The 19,313-nt window shown below is 40.2% G+C and overlaps 1 protein-coding gene across 3 annotated transcripts in view; it reads right to left on the reverse strand.

Annotated features, from left to right (window-relative positions):
• Nucleotides 1-19,313, reverse strand: part of RBMS3 (RNA binding motif single stranded interacting protein 3) — a 710,181-nt gene that overhangs the window by 446,179 nt on the left and 244,689 nt on the right. The window lies entirely within an intron of this gene.

Genomic DNA, 19,313 nt, shown 5'->3' on the forward strand with positions numbered 1-19,313 from the left:
AATAAAGAAAAGAAAAATAAAGAAAAAAAAAAGAAAATAAAAAAAAAAGGGGGGGGAGGGAAGAGCCTTCCCCAGTCTAGTTGCCGCTGCCTCCCTCACGGAGTGACATGGTGCTCCGGGCTCGTCCTGTCTTTCATTCAAACCCCCTCCGCGCCGCGCCGCCGGTGGGAGGGACCTCGGCGCGCCGCTCCCCCGGGAGGTCGGCGCAGGCCGCGCGGCCGCCTCCGCGCCCCCGCCCGCTCCGCGCCCGCGCCGGACCGGGCAGCTCCGGAAAGCGGCCGTGGGACTCGGGAAATCCTAACGCCGCCGGCCGGGGGAGGAGAGAGACCAGCCCCAAAACGCTGTCTTGTATTTATGATTTTAATTTAAATATATATATGTATATATTTTTTTAACAAACGGGCGGGGGAAGGTCACGGAGCCTGGTCGCCGAGCAGGGAAGTCCTTGTCGTCCTGCCCCTTCAGAAAACTACTCCGCACCATCATCCGGCACTTCGCGGAGAGGCGACCCCGGGCCAGACATATTAAATACATACTTTGTTAGACCGCTTATATAAGACTTGGTTTATTTAAAGTTGGAACAAAATGGAGGAAGAGGGTAAAGAGGAAATTCGGCCGGCCTGACGTGCGGGTGCCTTCCCCCAGACGTGTGAAAATACCACGGTGCCACAAAAGTTCCCCGCGGCTGCGTTTCCCCCGGCCGGACTCCCCCGCACGCAGCAGCTGCCGCCGCCGCCCGGGCCCAGGTGAGGGCCAGGTGTGGCCCCCGCGTCCGGCCGAGAGCCCCACACCTGCCACAGATCCCAGGCGTGCAGGACCTGTGTCAGCACCGCGATCCCAAATATTTACCCTCCGAAAGAGTCGAAGGAAGAGTCTGTCTTACAACAGGGCTATAAATCATCAGGAAAAAACAGTGCGTGAATAACAAAATGTTTCCTCTTGTACACAAATCCTAGCGTTTCTCCTTTTTTAAAATAACTTATTTCTTTAACATGTCATCAGATTCCTGGGCCTTTCTACAGTGGTTTTGCCTATTTATAAATTTCTGGGGAAAAAGAATGTGGGACAGCAGTTTCTTTTTGTTTTTATTTAAATCATCCATAGTATTGCAGCGCGATTGTCAGCTGCTGTATTATCAACCAAATTGCTTCCAAAAAAAAAAAAAAAAAAAAGAATTATAAAAAGAATTTCTTTAAAGGGACACTTCTCAAGGCTGGTAGAGCTAAAATTAGACTTGCCAGCTGTGTTTTGGTTTGTGGGCACGTGCTTGCACATGACAGGAACATGGAAATATCACGCTTTACTCTGGCAGTTTGCTGTTCTCATAAGCAGAGGGTTTTGGTATGGATCTCCATAACTGCCCCATAGCCAGTTAGTCCATGAGCGAAGGAAAGCAGCTGAAGGAAAAAGGCAGTGCGAGAAGCCATATACACGCTCAAAATATACACTACACACTGCCTATACACTGCGCTTTCATCACCAGGCATTAATAATCAGTGGTACTTAGTTATCAGCCCTCTGCCATACAGTGGGAGCACCATGCCATGCTTGCACAGCTATTTGCCTCCTGTTGCAGGAGAAAAACTTCTGCTAAACGAGTGCTCTGTTCCCAGAGCGCAGTACAGGCATTCAGTGGGTTCTTGCACACCCGGATGAGCCCTGTGGGGCACTACCATCTCCCAAGCTTCCAACAGATTCTGAAGAAAAGCCTGGTTGGGTAAACTATTGAGTATTTTCATTCCCTAAAGAATTCCAAGCCGACCAGGACCATGTGGTCCCTCTTCTGAGGGTCCCTCTTTTTCATTCATCTTCTCTTCTGAGAAGTGAATTTAGAAAAAAGATAGGAATGGGAGAAGAAGCCTGAAATCCCCGCCTCCCAGCCCCACGGTTTGTATCACTGCTCAGCTTTAAATATGCTGCCTCTCGTTGTAGTGCAGGATACTCCAGTGATACTCTTGCTTACGCTTTCTTCTCCCCCCCTCCCCCTGCCCGGCTTTCCCTGAGGGTGAAATAGACTGTTTGAGGGTTGGGATCTCCAGAAGTGAATAGTGATTACTTGACGGTACGTGATACTTTGAGCCGAGACAACTTTCAGATTGTTCTTTCAACTGCCAGAATTAAGTTGTTGTGCTTCTCTCCTCACCTTCTCAATTTTCCCTCAGGATATTAACACAGTTTTTCTTGCTAAGCGGTTTGCTTGTAGAAGTGGATGTAACCAGATTTGGGAGAAGAAAGAACCTATGTGTGCAGGGTGAAATAAAAGATAAATACTAAAGGAAGTAGAAAACTGTGCATTCTGACAAAGAAATCTACATGAACATACAAGGTTTTCCATGGTCATTATCTTAAATCCAGGAAGGGCTGTTTTGGCTATATCATCTGACTACTGTGAGTATTTCAAACCATGCCATAACATTTCAACCCAAGATTTCCACACACTTCCTCATCAGATGCACTGGTTAGTAGCTCCAGCAGTTCTAGCAACTAAGAAAAGGTGGAAAGCTTCAGGAGAAGTCGGACTATTATCTGAGTGGGTAACAGCTCCACCTTTCTCCAGCTGTCTCTCAGCAAAAGTCTTCAATATGCAGACGCTTTGGGTTTCCCTTTTCACCTGTAATCCCAACCAGGTGCTGAGCAGCCTCTGCTGTTTGCTCTGAGTGCTCAGCATCTCGCATGATTGAGCCTTCAGAGATGCAAGACAGAGTGGAGGCAGCAAAAATAGGAATTCAATATAAAAGAGTGGGGGGGCCAAGAGGAGAAGACAGGAGGCAATATAGGATAGCAAAAATGCAAATGAACAGCCACAAAAGCAGATTTAGATAGCATACAGCCTCTGAACAAATGCTAGTGCTGGAAAATGGAAAATTTCCATTTGCAAAATACAGACATCAAAAAGATCATCTGTGACTTGGGAGCACACTGTTTAAATAGAATCCCCTTCATTTTCTGGCCTGTGCATTTGAATAACTGAATCCACTTGCAAACTGAAATAGCAGTTTGCCTACCGAGTGTTAAGTATAAATGTTCCTCAAAAGAAAAGACAAGCTGTTCGATCCCAGTGAGCAACAGTGAGCAAACTTCACAACTGTTTTTTCTTCCTGTGGGAGGGCTCATTATCAAGCCCCAGCCAGTCCCAGCCTCAGGAACCCAGGGAGTGAGTCAGGTCCCAGTGCATCTGCAAAGACACTGCTGCCACTGGTGTCACTGACCTGAGGGCAGATTCACAAGCCAGGTGAGTAGTAAAGATCTTTTCAATGAGAAGTTTAGAAATGAAATTAAATAAATGTGAACACATCATCTGTAAACTTGACAGCCAAGTACATTCAAAGGCACGAAAGGATATTTAACCCAGTGACAACCAAAGCTGTGGATAAGAAACCTGGAGTTAACCGACAGAAGGCAAAAAAAAAGAGAGACTCATTCTCCTGGCAGCCTAAAGTATAGAAAAATCACATATGTTTGGATGTATTTTTACCTTTCATAGAATGCAGATTTCTTCATTCACAAAAACTGAGTTAAAATAAAGAAGCAGATACCTAGTAGAAAATCCAGGAGCTTTTATTTGATAAAATACAATTCTACTCACACTTTTTTTTTTTTTTAAAGCCTTTTACCTATCCTATTAAAACATTCTAAAGTCATAGGTATCAGAATCAGGGAGCAATTCAAACATTTTCTAGCTCCTTGCTCTTGAAAAGCAGCAATATGTATTCTAGAACATTCAACTTCTGACAAAATTATGTCAAAATTTTCTAAGTCAGGACTAGAGAAATAGAGATACCACCACCTAAAGCAATATAATAGGTTAAACAAAAAAAAAAAAAAGAACAATTATATTTGGCTTACATTTTTTACCCTGTCTCTCTACTTTTATTCTCTCTTTTTACTCATTAAAGCTATTACAAAGGAGACCATAGTGATGCTTGACAGCTTGTTTACAATGGATTACAAGAAGGGCACTGATTTTATTTTTAGATCTGTCAGCTCCTTCAGTCCAGCTACCTTAAAATTATATTGATGAACACAGAATTTTACTATTTAATGGATCATTTATCAACCTGATTTACCTAAGGAGAGCTAACTGAGTTTCTAAGAAGTGACATATCCTGGTGCAGCCATCAGTAAAGCATGTGATAGCCACAGAGAAAGTGGGGGTGGAAAGACACAGGGGATCAGAACACTTAACAAGGACAGCATTAAGTGTCTGGGATTGACAGAACCTCTCTGAGTTGGAGGATGCTACCGTTTGCAGGTGCCCTCCTTTCATAAGAGACCAAACACCATTGGAGGTGGCTTTACTCACCCACACACCCCCCCCCCCCCCCTTCCCTGCCTGCATGAAAAAACCCAGCAGGTTTGCTCTCCAAACTTCAGTACTAACCATCACAACACCACAAAGTCTAGAATTAGGCAGAGCTACAGATGGCCTAAAGTGGATCTGAAAGAGTTAATGGATAAGATTTTGGACAACAGCAAAGGATTGCCATCTATCATCATACCTCATTATTTTTCACTTTATCATCTTGTGTCTTTACATTACGGCTCAGGGGTTTCCATTAGTCTACTTCTACCTAAACACCCAATCCTAAAGGAAATCTTTGGACAGCAGAGTGAAAAATTTTAGATGAAAAGTGAACAACAATGAACATTCACTAAATTCTTTCTGTTTTCCACCTGACATGATCTCTTACAAACACAAGCCTATGAAACTAGCAGTCAGTTGTACAGACAGACTGAAATTACGCACTGATGTACTCCTTCTGCAGATGTTAATGGATACAACCAAAGTAAATAATGCTTTTGTCTTTTGTCTACAGTCTGTTTCCTACACATCTCTGAACACTTTGCGAGAGTGAATTCATCCTGAAGTGTGGAAGAGGATTAAGTAACATGACCAGTCAATGGTAATGCCCCAACTGTGACAAAAAATGCAGGGTTCCTCTCACCTCACAAACCCTTATTGCAAGGTAAAAGCCACAGCAAATAAGAAAAATGGGGAAAAGATTGGTACTTTCTTTCAGTTCTGGAAGGAGTTCATGTGAAGAGAAAGCAGTGCAATGGCAGTGAGATGCAATGTCAGGAAATGGGAGAGAAACATTGGCTGTAGCATATCAGAGGATCACACATCAATAGTTTAGGGCTTTCAGAAAATGCCAGGATTGCACACAGGTTAGAAGACGCACGTTTCAAAGGTAGCATTTTCCACAGCAACTCCACATCACAAGTTAGTAAATATTGCACCTGGTCTTGAGCCTAAACTCTCAGGATAAAAAAGGCAAACAAACCCCCAAACACTAAGAGGACTAGCCAAGGCCATTTCTCTCTTGCAGCACATTAACTTAATACTACCAGCATTAAATGTGATATGATTCCAGAGGGAGAAAATTCTTCACCTCCCACCTTCCTCCCTCCAAAGTCCTGCTTACTAGTCACTTTCCCCCCCCTTGTTTACTTAAAATTAGATTGTAATCAGGGAACACAAGATTTTTTCGCTGCAGGAAGTTTATTTCTGAAGGTAATGGGGAGACGTAAATATGCTGCCTGTTTACTGAGGCTCATAAACATATACGAACACATAAACATATACAAATTGTCACTGAAAGAGTTCCAGCAAACATGGAAAATCCCAGCTTTTTGGGGCATGTTTGACTAAATGTTCACCCATCATGTACTGAATTACTTAGTGAGATATTAATTTTGTGCTCCAGCTGAGGGTAATCACGGAACAAACTGGCATTATTCAAGTTACTCTGTGAAATTACAGCAAGGGTAATCTTAAGAACAAAGGCCAGCAGGAGTCGAGCCTCTCAACTTGAAAGGAATTATCTTTTCCTCTAATTGAAGTGAGGGCTGTTTTGTTTTATTTTGTTTTTTTCTTTCCTTCCTCTTGTTAGATTTCCAGCAACACTCTTTGGCAGAAGGTCTCCTTGCAACAGGGTTTTGTGCTTAAAGTCCATGAGCAGGGGCTCATCTGCCTGGGAAAGTTTACTAATGTAATTACACCAGCATCCTCAGCAGCTAGAGTTATACCCACATAATGCCTCGTATGGGCATTCTTCCCCAGGAGAGATTATGCTGGTAAATGCCCCTATTTACACAAACCCATACTTCTCGGTCCTGTTTTCCTGCTAGTGCTGCCGCTGACCTACGCCATGACCTTGGACAAACTACTTCGTCTGCTCCCTCCCGTCTGTCTATGTCTCATGAGTGTCAACTGGAACTCTTTATGATGAGAACAGTCTCTATGTTTTTACAGTACCACAGGGGAACCTCAATTTTGGTGGGGCACCAAAACAACACAGCAGAAATCTGTAATAATGTATGTAAACGGTTTGTTGTTCCACCATCCAGACGGCTGCGATTAGAGAATTCACAGGCTGTGGCCTTTTTTTTTTTTTCCGTGGGAAAAAGTTAACAGTAGGCAAGAATGGAGGGTCATTTCAGGTGACATTCCATCACTATCAAATATAATAGATTCTGCTTTCTCCATACTTATATCCTCCCCAGCATGCCAAGACACATTTCTTCTTGACTCTTTCATATTTGGCAGGCTTATTTGCCCACTAAATAACACTTTATCTAATGCTGGCTGTAAATAAGACCTGAAGGAGCCTTTACTAATAATTTCTATTTCATCTCCTGATAGACCCCCTTCTAAAACATGGTACAATTATGGCACTACCCTTGCAATTTCATCCAAAACTACATGCAAAAGTGTTTGCAAAAATAATTTTTCATTACAACTGCTGGAAATGTTACGGTTTTGATGAAATCTCAAACATTACCTTATTTTTTCAGTTTAGTTCAAATTTGATTTTTTGTTTTAATTTTCCCATAAAAATTCTGCCTTGACCCAACTGCAATAAATATTTTTCTCCTTGGTCCCCCTGAAAAAGGAAAAATCATAGTCTAAAAAAAGTCTCTAGGATGTTTTCAAAATATCTTAAGCAAAAACTCTCTTTTATCTCTACACATGCAGGAAAATATTATTTAGGAAATATACAAATGAAATACCCCTATTTAAATCAGTCTCAAGGGAAATGTGTTCATCAGTTGTTTGTTTTTAACTGAAATTCATGACTGGGAAAAGCAATCTGCACTTTAGCTTGTGCCAGTAAGCCCTACAGTAATTCAGAGTCTATTTAGTCCAGAGTATTTTATAAATAAAGAAAAATCACAGGTTGGGAGGAACGGTAATCTTCACCCATAACAAAATGGTATTCTTCTCCTTCTCACCTAAACACAACCGGGAACTGAAGTGGAAAGCACAGAAAATCACGTACTAGGACTGCTAGTGCCTTCTTATCAACATGTAAAGCTTCCCTGAAAGCATTACAAGAAAAATTATAAGTGTCCACTAAATATGGAATCAAAAGATTGTGTGTAACGATTCCCAACAGAGGGGGAATTTCCGGCTCTCAAATTCTGTCTCACCAAGATAGGGAGAGAATGCATAGCAAATGGAGAAGTACAGTACTGGGAGTTGGGTAAAAAGTTTCAGGTGCAGGTAAGCTGCAGACTTGAACCAATTCTCCATTTTTCAAATCAGTTCACTCTTTTAAAGGAATAATGGCATTTTTTTGTAATGGGCAGCTTCCATTTACCACAGAACCAATGCAGCCTGCCGTGCAAAATCAAACCTTATGTCACACTAGATTACTGTCCATCATAACCAAAGAAAACGTATTGAACTGAATACATTTGGTTCAGGAAACCTGTATTTTGTCAGCTGCAGTATAACTCATTGTCCACTAAACAGTACCAAGCCCATTCTGAACAGAGCACACTGTAGAAATGCTTAACCTCCTAATCCTGCATTTGTACACTTGCCAGAGCAAAAGGGAGGGTAATACCTGACATGTAACAAAAACAGGGTTAGGACTGATGTTTTCCTGTACCAGAAAAAGTCTTTGGGTAAGAGATCATTCATTTCCTGCAAACAGACAAATGCTAATTATAGTGCAAATCTTCCCTCTGTTTTTCCCTCTACCATTTCTTTTTTCTTTTCCTTCCTCCCCTCCTTGGTGCATCTTTTCTTCAGTCTTGTTCATCAAATATTTTTTGCCTTCAAAAAATCTCATCAAATCTCTACATTCTCCTTCATATGAAAGTTATCTGGGTTGAGAATAATTTGCCTGCCTTCTTTTATGTATTCCAGCTGGAGTTTTTAATAAAGCACAAGGACTCAAGGCTACTGTATTTTTATTAGGAGATGGTGGAAACTTTATAGTGATTTCTATTCACATTCAGCAAATACTCTTCCCTATTGTTCTATCCTATTTACCGCTCCCAACATCCTATTCCCAAATAGTTTTTACTCTGTAATCCTTCATCTGTTTTGTTTCCTCTTTATTTCTGTCCCTGCCTAACTGCCTGTCTTGCCAGCACAAGCACTTTCTTTTTCTCAATTTTTCTCTCCATTATTTTTTCTGTTGCCCCCATTCCTCAGCCACAGATGCTTTAGGCTCCACTTTCTTACTTATGTTGCAGTTCTTTGAATGTAGAACAAAAATATTCACGGGGGGAAAAAGATACCACTGTGCTATTCTTTTTAACTTGGAAATCCATCCTACTAGATGGGAAGAGAGAGCACAGTGTGCCATAAACATCTAAATTCATGTCAGCTAAGGTGCCTCGGCAGGGTTGTGGACTGAGTTAAAATAAAGTAGAAGGTGAGAATATTAAGTTCATTAACAGAGGAAGAATTGGGTCTCATAAACTGAGGATCCAATCAATCTCACCTCTTACTGACTTCTTTTCAATAAAGGGCTTTAAAGACATTTCTGCTAAGTACAGATGTACACAGGTTCCCTTCTCCTTACAATTGCAGGTTGTACACCCCTGATATCAACATGCTTGTCTTCTCAGGATCCTACGTCAGCAAAATATGTATCAGCTTAAAACCTTAAGAGCTGTCTTTCCTAAAGAATTCTCACCTCACATACAGCAGGGTAAGAATTAGAAGAAGAAATAACTGAAGAGTAGAAATAACTAATTAGAAATAACTGAAAGTGAGTAGGAGTTAAATATTAATCTTTTGATACCATTAAATACTGACATAAATTCAGCTTGAAGATAATTTGCACTTTGGCTATTTGGTACATTCCCACCAAGTAAAGGTAGATGCTTTTGTACTGTGAAGACCTTGTAGGAGAAAAAAAAAAACAAACAAAAACTTTATTTCATTTAATTAGGAAATTGTATTTTAGCAATAGCTATTTCTTTGTGCTAGTCAATTATTTGACTGTTTTATGAGAAGGGCCGGTAGTGTTCTTCACTATGGGGGCTTGACATTTCCCATGGTCTCAGACATTCATTGGAGTGAATCACTGGTTTGTCAGATCTCTAGAACTGCAGCTGAATATTTCCATCCTGCAGATCACATCCTCCCTTCAAATTCATGGTGAGAAATTTCAGTCAAGCCATTTTTTCTTTTCCTGTTTCTCAAGAAAAATACAATTTTTTTACCTGTGTTGGAATAAAGTGGTGCCAAATGCAGGCCAAAATGGCCAAGCTCATCCAGCTTCTCCTCCTTGGATAGTGGTTGGAAGGAGCCTGAAGGACAGCAAGGTTCCTTACAACATGTGGAAGAGGAACCAGAAATCTGGCCAAATGGGTGACTCAATGGGATGTACCTTCTACCTTTCTTGTGAAAACTTTCCAGGTTTGGCCACATGAGGAACACTTGAAAACTCACAGTCCCTGCATCCTCAGCACATATCTCCCTGAAGTCCCTATACCTGCTTCCCTCCCAGCTTCCATAGACCTCTGCAGACAGAATGGCACTTTCCTCCCAGGAGCTGTACAGAGCAAGAGGCAGGGATAACAGGCATAGCAGGAGATGCTGGCACAAAACTCCAGCAGTACTGTAGGTATTGCATTATCTCTGCAATTATGATACTGCTGGGCTGTTGGGGTGTTGCCCATCACTCACTGAGATGAGGAGGTGTGGAGGAGGGAGTACAAAAGGAGACTGAGGAGTAAAAGAGGGATGTGCCTTGGTTACAGGGGGAGTGAAGACAATACATCAAGGCACCGGTGTTGTAAAAGAACCCTGGGGTGAATAAGTGTTACAGTCTGAAGTGGAGAAGAATGAAACAGGGATCTAGAAATACCTGTGGAAAATGGGACCTGAGACTAAGAATTGACTAAAATTAAGAATGAAAAAGCAGCAGTGATGGCAACCAGGTAGTTAAGATGAGCCAAATTGATTTGGAGGGCTAGGCAGGACATGAGAGGAGCCAAAATGGGTGAGAACAGAAGGGCATGGAGACATACAAGGGAAAAAAGAGGGCAGCCCTTTTCCCTCTTCATCCTGGCTGCAACCCCCAAATTCCTGACACTGACCACTCCTCTGTTGTCAACAAAAATCATCTACACCCAGCAGCAAAGTGATCCACCCTCTTCCAGCACTGGTCCACACAGACTATTAAAATGTAATGCTGCCAGACTCTCCAAGTCTCTGTGATAAATAGAAAGATTTCAGCCTTGCTGACAATCCATTTGTCAATATGCCATGGGATAGTTTATGCCATTTTCAGGTTCCTTTATTTTTTAAAGCTGAAACCTTTTTCACACGTAAATTAAATTAAAAGAACAAGTGGGAAAATTCCATATGATCTCACATTTGAGGTTAATGAGTAATGGGATAATTATAATGAATATTAAAAAGATAACGAGTGTTCACAGAGAAGCCTGTTACAACTGCAGAGACAACCATTACACTGTAATTTTATACCTCTTGAACACTTGACTTTGCAACCTTAATGCTTTCTTAGCATTGTTTTTGCCTGTGTAATGATATATAACAATCTCTAAACACCATCTGCAGTCTTCATATTTCCTTGATACCTTTCAAATAAATTTTTATACTGAGTATGAGAAGAGGCAAGTGATTATCTCACTGAGCAACAGCCAGGAGATAGTGAGGGATGCATTTTGTTGTTGCCTCTCTGCACATTCATAATTCCTATCTCAACAGCTGGGACCATGCTACAAACTCTTGGGCTTGGTTCTTCTTTTTTAAAGCCTCTGTTTTTATGACAGTATTGTAAAAATTTTCTGATTCTGCAGTTTGCTTCGCCCATTGGTCTAACAGTGGAAGCCAAGTTAACAAGGTTTCAGGACACAATTAAGTATTTTGCTTTATTCAGTTAGGGTTGTGGCCAAGAGCATGGCATCAACCATTTTCTTCATTCCCTTCCATCTGACACTGTACCGATTTACCTTAGTTTTATGTGCTGTCCTTCACTGCTGGACTCCTGCTCAGACATGGTACTAGGCACATTTTTTAATTGGAAAGAGGCATTGCATGCTTACAGACTATCATCATATTTCAAGTTTACTGCTAGAAAAAGCCAATATTAATAAGGGCTGCTTTTGCATTTCTTCAGGCATTACATATTTTAGCTGCAAATATCAGCTTTTAGCAAGCTCTTAGCTCTTGTTTCCAAAGTACTGTAACAATAATAATAAATGCCCCATAGGACTGTCCCAACTCCTTGTCACTCAAGCAACTCTGGGTCACCTTAAAGCCACTGCAAGTCCCTGAACATCTGCATCATTCAGACTGGAATCCTAATGTGTACCATATAGCAACCACTGCTACACTACGTGCATGCTTATATACAGGTGGTTCTCTTGGCAGCTGAGATTTCTGTTTGCAATAAAAGGAAAAAACACTGATTATAGTGAAGAGCAGACACTTTGGGGGGCCAGCTCAGTGAGCTGACTACCTGTGGAGCACACATTCTCATTTACGGCCACATGACCCTGAAGCAGTCATTGCAGTCTGAGTGGAAAAGGGGAGTTAACACTAAATAATATTAGATAAGAGTCAATCTCTAGTCAGCACTCTTCAAACAGCAAGAGAAACATATCTTAGGTGTAAAGTGAGAGATCAAGTAGGAGGAAACAGTAGTGAAGAATGATAGAGCAAATGAAAGACCCTCTCAGCATGCTTCTCTGAATTGGTCTTTTCTATTATTAAGTTCTTGGCTATAAGAGGAAGGTGACGGATCCCATGCTCTCAGCATATCACAGCAAGTCATTCACTTGTTCTTCAGCTTCACAAAGAGCAGCATATGAACATCACCATATTTATATATCTATTTTATGCAATAATTCAGTTGCTGCCTCCTTGCATGTAGGAAACACAGTAACGCCTAATTCAAGAACTAGTCTTGTAACAGCACTAACCAGCAAGACAAAAAAAAGAACAAAAAATCAGGTGATGTATGGATACTTAGTTGTGTAACTCCTACAAGGATGAATGAAAACAGATACTCTAAATTCCAACATGCTGCATTGAAAAAGACCATCTCTGAACTGAAATGATGGATGGCTCCCTATATACAAACACTTACACACATGTAACCCATGATCCAAGCAGGCTGGTAGATGACAGGGTGCCATGGCACACTTTGCTCCCACAGGACTGTCTGGAAGCAGTTGGACGCAGTTCAGCAGAACTCCCTCTTAAACATCACAATCCTTTCCTGAACCAGCTATTAAAACCCACTTCCAGCAGCGAACTTTGCAAGCTGCATACCCTGCCGCTCACTCCAGCTCCCCTAGGAGCCCTACAGCGCCTGTGGCTCTGCTTGTATGCAGCTCTGGAATACCTTCAGTGCTCAGTCCCCAACTCTGGCCTCCTCCTTAGAGCTGGTGGTTGTTGCACGTCTGCCAGCATGAATACCAGCGCCTTTTGGCTGGGGAAGAAGTGTCATGCCAAGCCTGGGATTTCTGGAATATGATACTAGGATTTCTACATTAGACTGATGGAGCCTCTAAATTTCCACCTTAGTCACTTTATATAACACAACAGAAAGTATGTTAAAAGACAAGTTGCAAAGTGAACAGCTAAAATTCCTGGAGCACTGGAATTAAGACTCCTTACTCCAGCTTAACTACATCTTTGAGTCTCTTCATTAGAATAAAATCTGCAGAATCGCATCTAATTCTAATGGGAGGCGCCTTGCCTTGTTCTCAGTGTTGAATGGACGCTGCTAATCCATATGACAAAATATTTCATATTTTATTTTCTCACCGCTTTTCAATGCCATACCATATTTCCTGTACAGCATTCAAACTCTACTCTGAAGACAGAATTATTAATGTTTGCATAGACTCTCAAGCAGGTTTCTTTTCACTATAGTGACAGTGTGCTTTGTAACACATGTAAATTTACCTTCCTAACACCTGAGGAGACAGAGAACTATGTTCATCTCCACTTAACAGGTAGGCAACCAAGGCACATACAAAATTAACCAAAAAGTCAGCGCTGGGTTTTAGTGCACATTTTAAGGAAGGACATACATTTTCAGAATACTGTGTATCATATGGCATAGTTCTGCTCAAGCTTCTGCCAGTCATCAGCCACAGAGTGACCAGTAGCAACACGACCTTCCCGTCCTCCCATATGGGATCAGCTCACCAAACTGCAGCAGCAAGCCTCATGGATATCCTGGCAGCAGAGAGATCTTGGCAGGCAAGTACTGCTCCAAGCCCCAGACCTGCATGCTAATCTCAATCTTCTTGCTCGGTAAACTTAATCCTACTCTTACAGCAACTGAAAAGAAAGATTCCTAATGGGAAAGGATGGGAAATCTTAACAATAAGTAGTTCCATCAACCCTTTTCTATATATAAAATTAATGATACTGAATTGTAAAATTATCGGAGAATGAAGCAATAATTTTATGAAATAGAGAGCTAAAATAGACTCCAAAGGATTAACATCCACAGTAGATTATCCCCTCCATACTAAATTGGGTAATGGATTTCTCTGAATAGGATATTTCTTTACAGCAGAAGCATGAGATATTCTTTTTAAAAAGATCTGTAGTATCTTACTTTATGTATGCCTTGTGTTTTCTTTTTCTACTTTCTTCAGTCATTTAGAAGTAGTGATCTTGACTGAAGACACAAGTGCATATTCTTGTTGAGATATCTTGATATGATGGAGAGGAACACACAAGCCACACATGATCTTCTTTGGAAAGACAGAGCAGAGGTCTCCGCGTGAAGATTTCGGAGTATGGCAGGACACAAGCAGGCAAAAATAGCACTGTGGTTAAGATACTGGACTAAACTTGGAAGATATCTTCTGGTTCCTGGCTCTGCTGCAGACATCCTGTGTGTCCTTGGATAAATGCCTCTTGTGAGGCTAATTTCATTTATGTGCTCATGTACATAGTAATGAGTCTCATAAACAGCCTATAAATATAATCACTTGAAATAATTTTTAAGGTACAATCTCATACTCAGTGAGGGATTTCATATTCTCTTGGGAAATGAAAAAGTGTTTTCTAGGCTAAAGGCATGAGACTGGTTTGGAGCCATCTCTATTTCAGTGGCATCTGTGTGCACATTTAAATTTGGCACATGCATACCATTATGATTATAAAAGAGTCCATATTATTTGTGCTACTTCTCATTTTCTTTCTCAGACTGGGATTGTTCCTATTTATAGGAACTCAAACTGTAGGAAGCAAGGAGAGACACATATATAGATGATGATATCTTTGAAATATGTACTGGCTCTGTGTCCTTTTTGTTCAAAATTCTTGGAAACATCCTGTAAAAATCTGTTTGTGTGCACAACAGTTGTGATTATTCACATAGATCCCACTGTAAATCACAGACTCATATGTACATCTGGAAGTTACACATCTCCACACACACAATATGCATAGATATACAATTCACAAGTAAATTTCTACAAGAAGGGTGGTCCTAGAGCAAAGGCAGTTCTGCCAAATCTGCTAACCAGCATGATATTTCGCCATTTGTCATGCAAGGTACTCCTTTACTGCTTCAGGGGGTTTTTTGGTGCTCTGGCAGCCTCTGTTACAGACATCCAGAAAGGCCAGGTAAAAAACTGCTGCTCACAGCAGGTCTGCATCAGGTGGGCAGCAGGTGCAATAGACCACGGACCCTGGGACTAGCCAGCAAACGCAAACTGTGTCAAGGTTACAACACCATAGTGCTCCCAGTTTTGTTTGTGGATCCTTATTCAGCCACTTCCTTTTCAACAAGAATGATCGCCTCCAACACAAATCTTTGCAGCTGTTGACCCTCTGTGGCTTAGATGAAGCATAAGGTATGAGGAAAAAGTAAATTATAACAGTAAAATTTTTAAGGCTATATCTATCATCTGTACCTACTGCCTATGATTTTGCAAAAAAGTAAAACTACCTGCTTTCCAAGGTAAACATGCTTTACTTGGGATAGGTCATTACAGAAACCTCCTTTTATTATTATTTTTTTTAATTTAACCTAATATATCCAGTTAAAAAGCTATGCACATGCAGTCATTTATCTATGGATTATTTACAGGCAAAACAGAATCCATGTTTGAAAATTCACCCCATCAGGAATACATTTACCATAAACCAAGGAGTTTAATAATATGAAAGTATAACTGAAGATACTCTTGATGATAAGCCAGGAACTAGTGTTCATTATTAATTTGTAAAGTAACTACTGTTTCTCTTAAATCTCTGTACCATTCCTTGCATCATGTTACTGTTTTCAAATAACTAGAAATGCCAATACCTTAATGAATCAGACTACTACAAAATAGTCTAAGATTGTTAGAATACCAAAAAAACCACAATTTCTAAAATAAAAAGGAGCAGGCAATAAGACAAAATCAAGGACACAAGCGAAAGAGACCTACTGTCTCCACATAAAAAGCATCGAGGTGCAATGCAGCTAGAACACCTGTGACTGCAGCTTCTACAAGAGCTGATAATTCAAACGTGATCACTTACATATAATCCATAAAAGCAAGTGCATAACTACTGTGATAGCTTGATAGTTACAGGGGGTTTTTATAGTTTTTTTCCTGGATGGGAGTCATCGTGTATTGCAGTTACCCAAGTGAATTCAAGTTCATTTAAGGGCAAAGGTACATTTCTGGAACTACTCCCGCTGTCTGATCTGTCAAAGAATTAACAGCCCAGGCAGTTAGGAACAGAAGCCTTACCAAGCAGGATCCTTTTGGAAGGGAAAGGAAAGAAGACATGAAATTAAGAACCAGTGACTCTCAGGAACGGCCTGAGCTATTTGTTAAATGCCTCAGCACTGAGATGTCAACAATAAGTTGAGTAACAATAAGACCTGTGGCAAATCAAGAATCCTGACACTCCCAAGAACTTAATTCTGGCAAGTAAGTTATGTCTGGGGAAAAGAAATTAAGAAAGTGAGGATGTACTAATTGTCACATTGTAATATTATAACATTATGAACAACATTTGTAATGCCATCAGATACCTTCCAAAAGAAGACTACTGATACAGCACAAAACCACCCCTAATATTGGCTCATATTATATTAAAGCTGAGGGTACAGTGACAGCTCAACAGTAAACTGTATGTAACAATTACTCAATAACAGGTTGTATAGACAGCTTTGATAGTTTCTTGCTTGTATCCTTTTGGCATTTTTTTTTCTCTCTTTTTTTTTTTTTTTGTCATGTAATGACAAGGACATTGCTCATGTTCACTGAAATACCTCCAACTATACAAGCTGTGATCAGTAACACATTTACCAGCATCTCACACTGCCCTTATATTGCTATTTTCTGTTTTTTCAGGGAAATACATTCAACATACATGCACAGAGTAAATCCAAAATGAGCCTTAAATAATCTTGTTCAGGGCAACAGAGAATAATGAGTGTGTCTTCAATGAGGGGCATAATTACAACAAGCTGTCAAAGGAAACTTAAAGAAGGTTTGGGGGCAGGGGGAATTAAAAGCTATTTACCTCTATCAAAGCAGAATGAATAAGGGTAATGAGTAATAACCCTGAGAAAATGACAACAAAGGGGAACAGTCTCAGCACCATGAGTGGGAAATTAATCAAGTTCCTCTTTTGTTAACAGGTGTTACACAATAAATTCCCTGTGTTCCACCCTGAAAAAGCATCCTTAATATCAGAAAAGAAAAAATTCTAAGAAGTAAACAAAAAAAAAAGGGTACCTTATCCTTAAAATACAACACTGGCAAATGTCTCAAAGCACCTTTTAGTTCAATACAGTAAAAGAAATACCAAAGTGCAGTGTTTCACGGCATTTGGATTTAAAATTATGGGGAAAATCCAGTGTCCTACATTAACAAGTAGGTAGAAGATCCATTTGGACAACACCAAATGATTTTCAGGAAGCACAAGGTAACAGCTAACAAAGGCCCAGTGTGCCTACTGGAGATAGGCAAGCTTGGATATCTTGATTACATCTACCACACCTCGGTCCCTTAAGCCAGGGAATACTTAGTGCAAGTCAGAGCAGCACAATGCAGTTGTGTAAACAGAAGACTGAAAATCAGGAAATCCTTAGTTCTAAAATGGGATCCAACTGTGCCCCTTTTTCCTGTCCACAAAAAAGTTAATGAAGCAGCCTAAGCAACCCGCCCTATCCTCCCTCCTGGACAGAAATAGGAGTGTATAACTGCCGCTCTCAGTGAAATGCTGGATGGATGAATAAGGATAACAGGGATGGATTGAATAAGTCCACATCTTTAACATATTCTGAGGAAGCAAAAGGCTCCATAAGAATTAAATATTATTGAAATACTGAGTAGAAGATCTTTTCAAGGAGAAATTACTACATTTCCTTTCCTTATGTATTGATTACTCATTAATGCAGCAAAACAGAGAAAGATCAGATCTGGCAGTTCTCAAGGAATGGTTTTCACTCTTACATATGCTCTTGATTTGACCCTACAAATAAAAATGTTATTCAGTGGACCCCAATCACCTTCCCAAACCACTCCCAAGGGCCACAATTTTAAGACTTTCTGTGCAAATTATGTTCTCTAATCTCCATTCCAGCTTATTCTTATATACTTAGATGTACTTGAGAAATAGCATGCGCAAAGATTGTTACTGCTGCTTCTTGTAAAAGTATCTGTGGACAGTTAGTTTAGATACTTACTAATTTCAGAGATTTTGAAATATGCTTTGCACCTTCAGATTTATCTAAACTTCTAAAAAATCAATTTATATTTATTGAAATAAATACAAAAAACCTGAAAAACAAAGGCCATTTCTAAGCAAAAAAACACCCAATTCCAAGAGTATTAAATGTTCTGTATGTAAAAGCTAATGTGAATGCCCAGGAGATCTGTGTATTTTAATGAAAAGCTATGGAAAAAGCAGATGAAGGCATTATACCAGATCATGGAACTGTGAGCTTAAAAAAAGTTCAGGGAGCAGAAACACAAGAGGGACAATCACAAGGTCATTTTGCCCTTTATATCAAATGACAAATTTATACAAATTACAGTCCATTAAAGTTTAAAAAAAACCTCAACCAACCCCCCCAAAAAAAGGAAAAAATATTAAAAGGAAAAGACCCACACATAAACAAAAAACACCAACCAACTAACCAACCAAAAATTAAACCAAAACCAAACAACACACCACCACCTTTTCTTCACTTTTTGGACTTAGGCAACTGACGTAGTTGTGTTGAGGGATGTAGGTAGATGAACGGCAGTAGGTAATATAAATGAGACTGAATAGGAGGGCAGCATTTGGAAAAGACCCTCTAGAAAGAAATGAGCCGTGTAGAGAAAACATGAGAACCCTTCTGCAGAATACAAGGTGCTAAATTGCTTTTGAGTTTTTCTTTTCTTTTAGAAGGTATATGAAAATATAAAATGTTCTTCTAGTAAACATAAATAATTTCTTTAAAAGGACAATGATCCTGTACAAGCAATCTCAGTGTTCAAGTCCAAAGAGAAAGAAAGGGTTCTAGAAGGCACGAAGTCCGATTCACTCACCAGCCAGGCACTTTCTTCCTCCATCTGTTTTGGAGAATTTCCCCCTAAAAACTTTCACAGCTTTTTTATTACACAGTTTTGCTTCATGTTGAACAAATAAAATTAAAAGCAATGGTATATAAATGTGAGAGTCATGGGCCTTGGATAAATCAGTGAACCTTGCAGCATATTTGGTCCTTAAGTGAGATTTCATATGAACACATACAAGCTTTATATCACGTATTAAATTGTTTTGTTCAGAATAAGACAGGAAGGTTGATCCAATCACACTAAATCCTGAAGAACCAATTTATGTCTGGAAGCACACGAAAAGAAATCTCCTTTACCCAAACTACATGCTTAGAATGCCTCCCAAACTTCCTGTGTGTCATCGGCCATGCCGAGCAGACAGGCCTATGATTTCTAATCTAATCAACCTCAGAGTGACTGTGAAAGTAACAGCTGTGTCTGAGCAATTGGAAAAATAGATACAGAACAAAGGGGAAGACCATTTCATCAGGGCTTCTCCCTCAAGTGCATAAACT

The sequence above is a fragment of the Corvus kubaryi genome, unplaced genomic scaffold (assembly GCF_017639235.1).
Source record: "Corvus kubaryi isolate FWS band 111438036 unplaced genomic scaffold, C.kubaryi_AGA036_p1.0 37398, whole genome shotgun sequence".
In the NCBI taxonomy this organism is placed as follows: Eukaryota; Metazoa; Chordata; class Aves; order Passeriformes; family Corvidae; genus Corvus; species Corvus kubaryi.